This window comes from Garra rufa, unplaced genomic scaffold, assembly GCF_049309525.1.
Source record: "Garra rufa unplaced genomic scaffold, GarRuf1.0 hap1_unplaced_003, whole genome shotgun sequence".
NCBI classification, from domain to species: domain Eukaryota; kingdom Metazoa; phylum Chordata; class Actinopteri; order Cypriniformes; family Cyprinidae; genus Garra; species Garra rufa.
The window spans coordinates 8208012-8220511 of record NW_027394278.1 but is presented as its reverse complement, the minus strand read 5'-3'; the positions used below and the strand labels follow the sequence as shown (position 1 = coordinate 8220511).

General features: G+C 36.4%; 2 non-coding genes across 2 annotated transcripts; both read right to left on the bottom strand.

Moving 5' to 3' along the window:
- Nucleotides 1–10820: 10820 nt before the first annotated feature.
- On the bottom strand, nt 10821–10939 carry LOC141310293 (5S ribosomal RNA). The gene has a single exon (XR_012347837.1). It is a non-coding gene; the product is annotated as a 5S ribosomal RNA (ribosomal RNA).
- Nucleotides 10940–11023: 84 nt separating this feature from the next.
- On the bottom strand, nt 11024–11142 carry LOC141310353 (5S ribosomal RNA). Its single transcript, XR_012347898.1, has one exon. It is a non-coding gene; the product is annotated as a 5S ribosomal RNA (ribosomal RNA).
- Nucleotides 11143–12500: the final 1358 nt, after the last annotated feature.

Here is a 12500-nt window from a genome sequence, read left to right as displayed (position 1 = left end):
CAATTTTTGGTCCTCATCCATAAAATGCTATCTCCCAGATTAAAATTGCTACACTTATTTAAAAAATATCCCATTGTTCTTTTCCATGCCACATTGTTCCCCACGTCTAAGTATTTTTTATCATTTTTACTCTTAAACTGTTTTTTCTTTGTTCTACATCCATTACTCCTAAACCTCCTTTATCCACTTGTCCTATTAGAGTGTTAAAAGCAATTCTTGATGGCTTCCCCTCCCATAAAAAACCTAAAAAGCATTTTTCAGCCTTCCTTCCATCCACATCGGCATTGAAGATGTATATAAAACATACCACAACTTTGAAACCATTAAAACATTCAAAACTAAAACCTTCCCTTTTATAGTTAAACCCATCCTTCTCCAAAAAATAAGTCTCCTTTCAATCTCTCCTAAAATATTCTCCCACATAGTTTCTTCTGCCTTCCTCTCATCCTTCCCCATTAGAACCCCCAGAATTTTTGTTTCCTTTGTTTCCTTAAAATTAAAATGCTCTGCTAGCTCTCCCACATTTCCTAATCTCATATACATTGTTTTGTCCTCATTTACTTTCGCTCCTGATGCTAAACAAAATGTTTGTACAATTTTCATTACCCTTTTTACATCCCCCACTTCTTTGACCATCAGTGTTGTGTCATCTGCATATTGAAAAATTTTATTTTCTTCACCCTCTATTTCTATTCCCTTTATTCTATCATCCTGCATTACTGCAAGGCCCAAAGGCTCAGCCACTAGAGAATATAGAAGTGCCGACAATGGGCATCCTTGCCTTATCGAACGTGTAATTCTAAAGCATGGTGTTAAAAATCCATTACATTTTACTTTTGTTATCGCCCCTTTATATAAAATCTTTATCCATTTGATAAAATTATCTCCTAAACCAAACCTTTTTAAAACATCAAATAAAAAACCATGTTCTACCCTATCGAAAGCCTTTTCAAAGTCTAAACTAATTAAAAACCCACATTTTCCTTTTTCTTTAATGTATCTTAAACTATCTTTTATACTGAATGTTGTATCAGCTATGTCTCTGCCCTTTACTCCATATGCCTGATTTGTTTTAATTAAACCTGGCATTACTTCTTTCAACCTATTTGCTAAAACCTTTGCTAAAATCTTAAGATCCGTATTTAACATTGTAATAGGCCTATAATTCTTTAATTCTGTTTTTTCCCCTCTTTTTTTTATATATTATCTTCATTAATCCCATTCCCATTCTCTGATTTAGTTCCCCTTTTTTAAAAATCTCACCATATATCTCTTTTAAAGTATCAGATAAAAAATCTTTAAAAACCATATAAAACTCATTCCCCAGACCATCGATACCTGGACTTTTGTTCCTATTTAATTCACTAATTGCCCTTTTTATTTCTTCCACTTTTATTTCTTCATCACACTCTTTTTTTTCTGTTCCATTTACAGTAGTTTTTTTTATTAGTTCCAATAATTCTAATTTCTCTTCTTCTTTGACCCCCTCTGCACTAAACAACTCTTCATAATACACTTTTATTTCTTTTAATATTTCTTCACTTGTAGTTACAATATCCCCATTTCTTCCCTTTATTCCTTTAATCATTCCTGCCCTCCCTCTAGTTTTCTCTAAGTCAAAGAAGAACTTTGTGCATTTCTCTCCTTCTACTGTATATTTTGCTTTACTTCTTATCTTTGCACCTTCGTATTTTTCCTCTTCTATTTCTTTTAACGCTCCTTCTAATTCTTTAATTTTTTGTATGTCATTCCCATTTCCCTCTAACTCTTCCTTCAATTTTTTCCTTATCCCTCTTTCCTTATTTCTTTTACTTTTTTGTTTCAATGTACAATATTTTATTGTGAACTTTTTGATTGAATACTTGACATTTTCCCACCAAATTCTTTTGTCTTCTGCATACATTATATTTTCTTTTTCTTTTTCTATTATCTCTTTTACTTCTAAGACATAGTTTTCCTCCCTTAAAATCTCTGTATTTAAAACCTACACCCCCGGCCCTCTTTCAATTTGGTTCCAATCCATTCCCATAGAAATCATTTTATGGTCACTTAAGCTTGTTTCTTCAAATTTAATTTGACCAATAAAACCTTCCATGTTTCTAGTACATAAAATCAAATCTATTCTCGTTTTACACATAAAGTCCCCTACCAATTGTCTTCTACTATATTCTTTTGTATTCTCATTTCTTTCCCTCCATACATCCACTATATCATGTTTCTCCATCAAACCTTTCAGCTCTCTCCTTCCTTTATCTGATTTAAAGACCATACCCTCCGCCATATCCAACTTGCTAAAAACTGTATTAAAGTCCCCCATCATAATTACTTCTTTATACTTATTTAAAAATTCTCCTAGCACATTAAAAAATTCCCCCTTTTCATTTTCTTCTGTTGGTGCATGGATGTTTACTAATAAAATGATTTTCCCTTCATACTCCATTTCCACCATCATACATTTTCCTTCTTCATCTTTGAAAATAGTTTTACATTTTATTCCACTATTCCCTTTTATTAAAAAAGCAATCCCTCTGCCTTGTTTTTTCACTCCATTGTTGTACAGAATATCCCCATCCCATCTTTTTCTTATATCAGCCATAACACTTTCTTTCCAATTAGTCTCTTGAAGTAAAATCATATCATTCTCTTTGCACATTTCTTTCACTTTTTCAAATTTCTTTGTATCTAAAAGTCCTCTCGCATTAAAAGTAACAATTCTTAAAAACATAAAAAAGGTAAGAGAATTTTTAAAACCAATCATTTTAGTCCGTTTCTTCCAGATCCCTTAATATTTCATACTTGTTTGCACTTTCAATCACATCTTCTTTTAATACCTTTTTCCTAGCAGTCTCTATATTAGGTTTTACCTTAATTGCTCTTCTTCTTTTAGTTGATGTTCTTTGTTTCTCCTTTTCGCATTCCTCATCATTCCCTTTTACCTCCATTTCTTCCTTATTCCTTTGAGCCCCGATTTCTCCTGTGTCCAAGACATTATGTAAGCTCTCAGTCAGTTCTGATTGTGTCCATAAATCGCTGTCCCGTTTCTCCTCTGTTGAATCCTTGTTTCCTTGTTCTCGTTCCATCTCATCCATAACTCTTTGTACATTGTCTGTGATTTCCATTTGTGTCCAAGCACCATCATCCTGTTGAGGTTGCATTGTCTGTTTGTCCTTTACGTTCTGCTGCTGTTCTGCATCCTTTCTCATAATTATCTCATTTGCCTGTGTATCTGTTGTTCCCTCCTCTCGCTGTTTGTTGTCTCGTCTATGCATCTGCACGCTTATTTGCTGACTTTCCTCCTCCATCCCTTCCTCCTCCTCTTCCTCACTTCCAATCCAACATTCACATTTATTTAAAAACTGTCTGCAATCCGGGCACTTTATCGCACTGCAGTCCCTCGCGAAGTGCCCCCTCTCCTCACATTTAAAACACTTAAAATCTGGACAGTCTTTCACCACATGTTCGGGGCTCATGCACAGCCTGCAGGTTTTAACCTGATGACTGTGCATCACCCTAAAATACTGTGGGCCCTCTGCTGTCTCTATTCTTGTGCTGTACGGGAGGGAGTCTACTTCCTTGGGGAACCTGGTTTTTACAATCCTTGTCCCATCTTCAATGTCTGTACCCGGATAGACTCTTCTTTTTATTGTTGAAAGGGGACAAACTCCCCAACCTTCCAATTTATCTAAAATTTCTTTGTCAGCAACATAAACGGGCAGATGCATAAACGAAACAACATAGTCTCTATTTTGCAGTCGTTTGACTTCACAGTTAATCCCTTTGATAGTCAATCCATCTGTTAATAATTCAGCATCTTCTTCCCGTTCGAGCGTTACCTCATATTCCTTTGTCTGTTTTGGTCTCACCGCCAGAATCCTTCCATCTCCGATCCGCTCTGTCACCGCTTTTATTACATCAATCGCCCTCGCCTCCATTGCTTGTCCTATTTCCACAGTAACTGTTGCTTCTTTCAAATAAATTCTTTTCCGGTTCTCTTTCCTTGCATCCTTCTCTGATTCTTTTCCATCTCGTTGTCGTTTACCCAGTCCGCTGTCACTCGCCCTCTGTCGTCCGTCCGCCATTGCCAGGTCTGTTTCCGTAGATCCGTCCATTGTTAACAAAAGACAAAGAAAGTAAAAAAAACGGGGGGAAAAAAACACAAAAAAACAAACAAAACAAAAACGCAAATAAATTCCTCCCAAACAGCCCAGGCTGCTGGGAGGAAAACTTTAACCAAAAAAAAGGCTACACTTATGAAATAAACAGTAAATTAACACAAAATCAGAGTCAAACAAACAAAAGTAGAGGAGAGCCTTCCTCTCCCAACTGCTGCCAACCACTTCCTGTTGCTCTCTAGCGCCTCAGGTGGGGGTATGGCCGTAAGCGAAGGCTGCTCCAAAAAGTGGGCTATTTAAAGATCAGCCTCCGTAAAAGCCAGCATATTATATAAATAGTGAAGAAAAGGCAAAAGCTTACAGCACCTGGTATTGCCAGGCGGTCTCCCATCCAAGTACTAACCAGGCCCGACGCAGCTTAGCTTCCGAGATCAGGCGCTCTTTTTTTTTTTTTTTTTTTTTTTTTATTGTACAAAAATCATTATATATTTGAATACACATTGAATACACAAATCAATAATACATTTTCATTACTACTGAAGAAGAACCCAATACACAACAAAACCGTTATCACCAATTTCCGAGTATTTAGCATTGTTGCTGGGGAAACATTCGTAAATATTACATGACACAAGCATCTTTTTAACCCAATCATAACAACAAATAAAAGCCTAAAAGCTAAACCAACAAAAGTTCATCTTCCCCTGGCATGTAAAAGTGCATATTTTTTAAAATACATATGACATCTTTTGTGAAAATTTCATAAAAATCTCCCATAATATTTTCTGATTTAAAATAACTGTACAGCATTTTGACATGATCTTCTGCCATCCATTTAAAAAGAAACCAAAGGTTTAAAACAAAATCTCTGTTTTTCGCTATATTCCTTCTTTTCCATATAGCTTTTTTTGCCACAATTAAAAACAAATTAATGAGTTTCTTGTTTGGTTTATTCTCTGCTATTCCCAACATAAACATTCTACTCCAATTAAAATCCTCTTCGTTACCTCTTAAATCTTTGATTAGTTTCTTAAATTCGTTAAAAAATGGGATCAACTCCTTACAGAATAAAAACAAATGTAAAATTCCCTCATCTTCTGTTTTACAAACTTTGCATTGAGCATTTGTTTCTTTCTGCATAGCACACAATCTCATTTCCGTAAAAATCACATTTTGTCTAATAAAATAATCAAAACATTCTAGATCTACATCCAACCATTTCCATGCCATATGCTTCCAGATATCTTTTTCTTCAATTTCGTTAAAATGCCTTATCCAGAATTGATTGGCAACAGGTTTTTTAAAAATTCTTTTCATAAAAAAACCATAAAACATTTTAACAGTACCCAAATTAAAATTCACCAACTTGTCTTTACATTTTAAAAACACATTCATTTTGTTCTCCTTTTCTTCCCTCTTGTTAAGATCATCCAGCCATTCTCCAGGGATTGCTTTTTTTACCTCTTCGTATTGTCTTTTTAAAAACATTACATTAAAATCCTCCTTCCCCTCCTCCATCGCATCTATAATCACTTGAAGTGGTAAAAATCCCTCTTTATATTCCCATAAAACATCCCTTACCTTCACAATCCCCACTTGCAACCATTTCTTAAAATAGAGGTCATGCTCTTGTATCTTTACTTTTCCATTTAAAAACAGAGGTTGATTTAAAATCCTTTCCCTCCCCTCTGGATTAAAATCCACCTCTGTTAAAAAAAGCCTCCAAGCATTTAAAACCTCTTTATAAAACTGTGGGATCCCCTCCATCATCCAATTCTTCAGCTTCATCCATAAAATGTCTTCCCCTAAATTAAAATTCCCACATTTGTTTAAATAGAAGCTCATTATTTTCTTCCACTCTGCATTGTTCGTGTCATCCAAATATTTCCTTACCACTTTTACCCTCATGCTTTTCATTTTTTGCTCTACGTCGACCAACCCCATTCCTCCCTCTTCTGGTTTCCCTATCAATGTAAGATATGCAATTCTTGGAGGCTTTTTGTCCCATAGAAATTCTAAAACACTTTTCTTTATTCTCTTCAAAACCCAATCTGGCAATGGCATGACATGTAAATTGTACCACATTTTGGATAACATTAACATATTTACAATTAAAATTTTCCCTTTCAAACTTAAAGATCTGTTTCTCCAAAAAATAAGTCTTCTTTCCATCCCTCCTACCGTCTCTTCCCACATATTGTCAATTGCCTCCTTTTCATTCCTTGCTAATATTGCCCCTAAAATCTTCATTTCTTGAACCTCCTTAAACCTAAAAAGCCCCGTTAAAATCTCGGCCCTTCCAAACTTCATATATACAGTTTTTTCTTCATTTATTTTTGCACCTGAACCCTCACAATAAAATGTTGTTTTCTCTATCACTCTTTTAACACTTTCTATATTTTCAACCACAACTGTCGTGTCATCAGCGTATTGAAATATTTTTGTTAACTCTTTTCCCTCTTCCATTTTTATTCCATTTATTCTTTTTTCTCTGTTTATTAAAAGCCCTAAAGGTTCTGCCACCAAAGAGTACAACTGTGCTGACAATGGACACCCTTGTCTTATAGATCTTGAAACTTTAAAAGGTTGAGTTAAAAATCCATTGCATTTTACTTTTGTTAAAATATCCCTGTATAAAATTGAGATCCATTTTATAAAATTATCTCCAAAACCAAATTCTTTTAAAATCGCAAATAAAAACCCATGTTCGACTCTGTCGAACGCCTTTTCAAAGTCCATACTTATAATGTATGCGCTCCTTTCTTTTTCTTTTATATAACCCACTATATCTCTTATGCTGCTTGTAATGTCTGCTATATCCCTCCCCTTTACTCCATATGCTTGGTTGGTTTCTATTATATTTGGCATGACTTTTTTTAACCTATTCGCTAAGACCTTTGCTAAAATTTTTAAATCAGTGTTTAACATTGTAATGGGTCTAAAATTCTTCAGTTCATTTTTGTCTCCCTTTTTCTTGTATATTATTTTCATTAATCCTAGCCCCATTTTGGGGTTTACTCTTTCTTTTTTGAACACTTCTTCATAAATTTCATTTAAAATCCCAACTACCTTTTCTTTAAAAACTTTGTAAAACTCGCTTCCAATACCATCTATTCCAGGGCTTTTCTTCACTCTTAATTGATTTATGGCTTGTTTAATTTCTTCTGTTGTTATTTCGCTTTCACAATCCTTTTTATCCTCCTCACCAACTTTCCTTGCTATTTGTTGTAATAAAATCTTCCGTTTTTCCTCATCTCCTCCCTCTGACTTAAACAATTCCTCATAATATGTTTTCACTTCTTTTAAAATCCTCTCTGTATCTGACACCACTTTCCCATCCTTACTTTTAAGTTCTTTAATTATTTCCGCTTTCCCCCTGCTTTTCTCAAGATTAAAAAAGAATCTGTTACATTTTTCTCCTTCCACCATGTATTTTGCTTTGCTTCTTAACATCGCCCCTTTGCATTTCTCCTCTTCTATTTTTCCCAATGTATTTTCAAATTGAATTACTTTTTGTACATTTACTTCATTTTTATTTAACTCCTCTTTTAATGTTCTCCTTACTTCTTTCTCCTTAGTTCTTTTAACCTTTTGTAACAAATTACAGTAGTTTATTGAATATTTCTTTATCTGATACTTTACGTTTTCCCACCATTGCCTTTTGTCTTCCATATACATCAGATCTTTTTTCCTCTCATCTAATATATTTTCAATCTCTTTTTTAAAACTTTCATTTTTTAAAACATCAGTGTTTAAGATCCACACTCCAGGTCCCTTCGTTTCTCTTTTAAAATCCATCACCATTAAAACCATTTTGTGATCGCTTAAGGTTGTGTCTTTATAAACTATTCTGTCAATAAAACATTCCAGATTTCTAGTACTTAAGAAATAATCTATTCTGGTTTGGCACATAAAATTCCCCACCAACTGTCTTCTTGAAAATTCCTTCTTTTTCTCGTTTCTTTCCCTCCACACATCAATCATATTTTTCTCTTCCATCAACGACTTTAGTTCTTTTCTGCCCCCATCCGTTTTAAAAACCATCCCGTTTGCCATATCCATTTTGCTAAAAACTGTGTTAAAATCCCCTGCAATCACCACCTTCCCCCATTTTTCAATTACATCGGCTAAAACATTAAAATACATTTTCTTTTCTTTTTCTTCATTCGGAGCATGCACGTTCCCTAAAATAAAATTTTCTTCTTCCATCACCATTTCTACAACCATACATTTTCCTTTTTTATCACTATACAAATGCTTTGTCTTGATACCTCTGTCTTTTCTTATTAAAATCGCCATTCCTCCTCCAATTTTTCCTTCTCCGTTATTAAAGAGTAATTCCCCTTCCCATCTTTTTTTAAAATCCTCCATACGATTCTCTTTCCAGTTTGTCTCTTGCAATAAAATCACATCCTCATTTTTACACAGTTCCTTCATCTTTTCAAATTTAAAACCATTCATTAGTCCTCTAGCATTAAAAGTCACAATTTTCAACACCATAAAATAAACTAAAAGCCATAAAGTCCCCATTTTGTCAGCTCATGGCCTCCCCTTCCTTTCCAGTATCTCCACTGTCCTGTTTCTCCTCACATGTTTGTTTTAAAACTTTCCTTTTGGCTTTCTCTAGATTTGGTGTTACCTTAGTTCTTCTTCTTCTTTTATTTGATATTCCCATGGTGCCGCCATCATCAATGTTTTCGCTGTCTCTGTCCACTCTCCCTTCCTCGTTGACCTGCTCCTCTGACTCTTCCAATTCTGTTTGCAAATCCTCCGTCGTCTCCATCAGTGTCTCTGTTTCGTCGTTGTCCTGCATTACTCCAGTCCTTTCGCTTTCATCGTCAATGTCCGTGCCTGCAATACCCTCTCTTTGTGTTCCTCCCGTGTCCTCGCGTGGCTCCTCTTCATTGTCTCCCTCATGCATCTGCCCGCTCTCCTGGTCATCCTCCTGCTGGTCTCCGAACCAGCACTCGCACTTATTTAGTACGAGCCTGCAGTCCGGGCACCTCACTGCATTACAGTCCCGTGCGAAGTGGCCCCTCTCCTCGCACTTGAAACATTTGAAGTCTGGGCAGTCCTTCATCAGGTGTTCAGGGCTCATACACAGCCTACAGGTTCTCACCTGCTGGCTGTGTATCACCCTGAAATACTGAGGCCCCTCTTCTGTCTCCATTCTCGTGCTATAGGGCAGAGAAGCCACCTCTTTTGGGAATCGCACTCTCACAAATCTCGTTCCATCCTCGATGCGGGTGCCCGGATAAAATCTCCGTTTGATCTGGGAGATGGGAGTTACCCCCCATCCCTCCAGCTTTTGTAGAACCACGTCGTCCTCCAGGTAAGCGGGCAGATGCATGAAAGAGACAACAAATTCTTTATTATTCAACTTTTTAATTTCACATGTCTTTCCTTTTATCATCAATCCATCTGCTAGTTTCTCAATATCTTCTTCTTTCTCCAATGTTATTTCATATTCTCTCATCATTTTTGGTCTTACCGCAAGTATAGTCGTCACGTCCATCTTGTCTGTCAGTGCTTGAATAATGTCCTCTGCTTTCCCATCCTGCACTTCAGTCAGATCAATCACTACGGTTGCTTCTTTAGCGTAAATCCGTTTCTGCTCCTTTTTAGGGTAATCCTTTTCTCGTAGTCTTTTATCCAGTCCATTTTCTGTTTGCTGCCTTTTCTCTCGTGCCAAATCCATATTCATAGAAATTAATCCATCCATTAAAAAAAAAAAAAAAAAAAAAAAAAGGAACTAACCACCCTCCAGACAGCAAGAATGCTGCTGTTAGGTGGTTTAAAAGTTGACAAAAAACACAAAAAACTAACTTAACGTATTACAACTCACAAAACAAACAAAAATTAAACACAAAATGGAGGAGAGCCTTCCTCTCCCAACTGCTGCCAACCACTTCCTGTTGCTCTCTAGCGCCTCAGGTGGGGGTATGGCCGTAAGCGAAGGCTGCTCCAAAAAGTGGGCTATTTAAAGATCAGCCTCCGTAAAAGCCAGCATATTATATAAATATTGAAGAAAAGGCAAAAGCTTACAGCACCTGGTATTCCCTGGCGGTCTCCCATCCAAGTGTAACAATCGGCCTTATCAGCCGAGTTACAAGACTAAAATGGGGTCAGATTTAACTGTGAGAGATGACTGGTGGTTATAAGAATGACACATAAAAGAAGATTGGTTTAAATAGATTTGGTGTATTTACAAGGTTCACATAAAAGACTTTAAAACAACACGATAAAACTAGGTAAACTCTGTTAAAAGAATACAGTTCATTTGTCCATACCCTAAAACAGTCCAAGAATCCCAGTGTGTTGATAAGTCCAATGTGAGTGTCCACCAGTGCCTGTACAATCCACAGAAAGTGTAATCCAAAGTTTGCAGGTGGTGAATGGAAAGGTGAGCTCTAAAATTAGCAAACTCCTTAATCCAACAGTTTGGTGACTGTCCTTTGTTTGTCATGCTGCTCTCTTATACAGTTGTACTTCCTGCTTCCTGTCATGTGTCTAGTCACATGGCAGGCCAACCATCCATTTATTTAAGACACACACACACTTAAAATGTTAAGAGCAATAAAATGGCCTAAAAAAACATGTAAAACACTTAACACTCTATAATACATTTAAATGATTGTAATAAATAGAGCGGTAAAACACGTCTTTCTAAAAGCCAGCATATTATATAAATAGTGAAGAAAAGGCAAAAGCTTACAGCACCTGGTATTCCCAGGCGGTCTCCCATCCAAGTACTAACCAGGCCCGACGCTGCTTTGCTTCCGAGATCAGACGAGATTGGGCGGTCTCAGCGTGGTATGGCCGTAAGCGAGGGCTGCTCCAAAAAGTGGCCTATTTAAAGATCAGCCTCCGTAAAAGCCAGCATATTATATAAATAGTGAAGAAAAGGCAAAAGCTTACAGCACCTGGTATTCCCAGGCGGTCTCCCATCCAAGTACTAACAAGGCCCGACGCTGCTTTGCTTCCGAGATCAGACGAGATCGGGCGCACTCAGCGCAGTATGGCCGTAAGCGAGGACTGCTCCAAAAAGTGGGTTATTTATAGATCAGCCTCCGTAAAAGCCATCATATTATATAAATAGTGAAGAAAAGGCAAAAGCTTACAGCACCTGGTATTCCCAGGCGGTCTCCCATCCAGAGTTACAACATTAAAATGGGGTCAGAATTAACTGTGAGAGATGACTAGTGGTTAAAAGAATGAGACATAAAAGAAGATTGGTTTAAATAGATTTGGTTTTTATACAAGGTTCACATAAAAGACTTTAAAACAACACGATAAAACTAGGTAAATGCTGTTAAAAGAATACAGTTCATTTGTCCATACCCTAAAAACAGTCCAAGAATCCCAGTGTGTTGATAAGTCCAATGTGAGTGTCCACCATTGTATATACAATCCACAGAAAGTGTAATCCAAAGTTTGGAGGTGGTGAATGGAAAGGTGAGCTCTAAAATTAGCAAACTCCTTAATCCAACAGTTTGGTGACTGTCCTTTGTTTGTCATGCTGCTCTCTTATACAGTTGTACTTCCTGCTTCCTGTCATGTGTCTAGTCACATGGCAGGCCAACCATCCATTTATTTAAGACACACACTTAAAATGTTAAGAGCAATAAAATGGCCTAAAAAAACATGTAAAACACTTAACACTCTATAATACATTTAAATGATTGTAATAAATAGAGCGGTAAAACACGTCTTTCTAAAAGCCAGCATATTATATAAATAGTGAAGAAAAGGCAAAAGCTTACAGCACCTGGTATTCCCAGGCGGTCTCCCATCCAGAGTTACAACATTAAAATGGGGTCAGAATTAACTGTGAGAGATGACTAGTGGTTAAAAGAATGAGACATAAAAGAAGATTGGTTTAAATAGATTTGGTTTTTATACAAGGTTCACATAAAAGACTTTAAAACAACACGATAAAACTAGGTAAATGCTGTTAAAAGAATACAGTTCATTTGTCCATACCCTAAAAACAGTCCAAGAATCCCAGTGTGTTGATAAGTCCAATGTGAGTGTCCACCATTGTATATACAATCCACAGAAAGTGTAATCCAAAGTTTGCAGGTGGTGAATGGAAAGGTGAGCTCTAAAATTAGCAAACTCCTTAATCCAACAGTTTGGTGACTGTCCTTTGTTTGTCATGCTGCTCTCTTATACAGTTGTACTTCCTGCTTCCTGTCATGTGTCTAGTCACATGGCAGGCCAACCATCCATTTATTTAAGACACACACACACTTAAAATGTTAAGAGCAATAAAATGGCCTAAAAAAACATGTAAAACACTTAACACTCTATAATACATTTAAATGATTGTAATAAATAGAGCGGTAAAACACGTCTTTCTAAAAGCCAGCATATTATATAAATAGT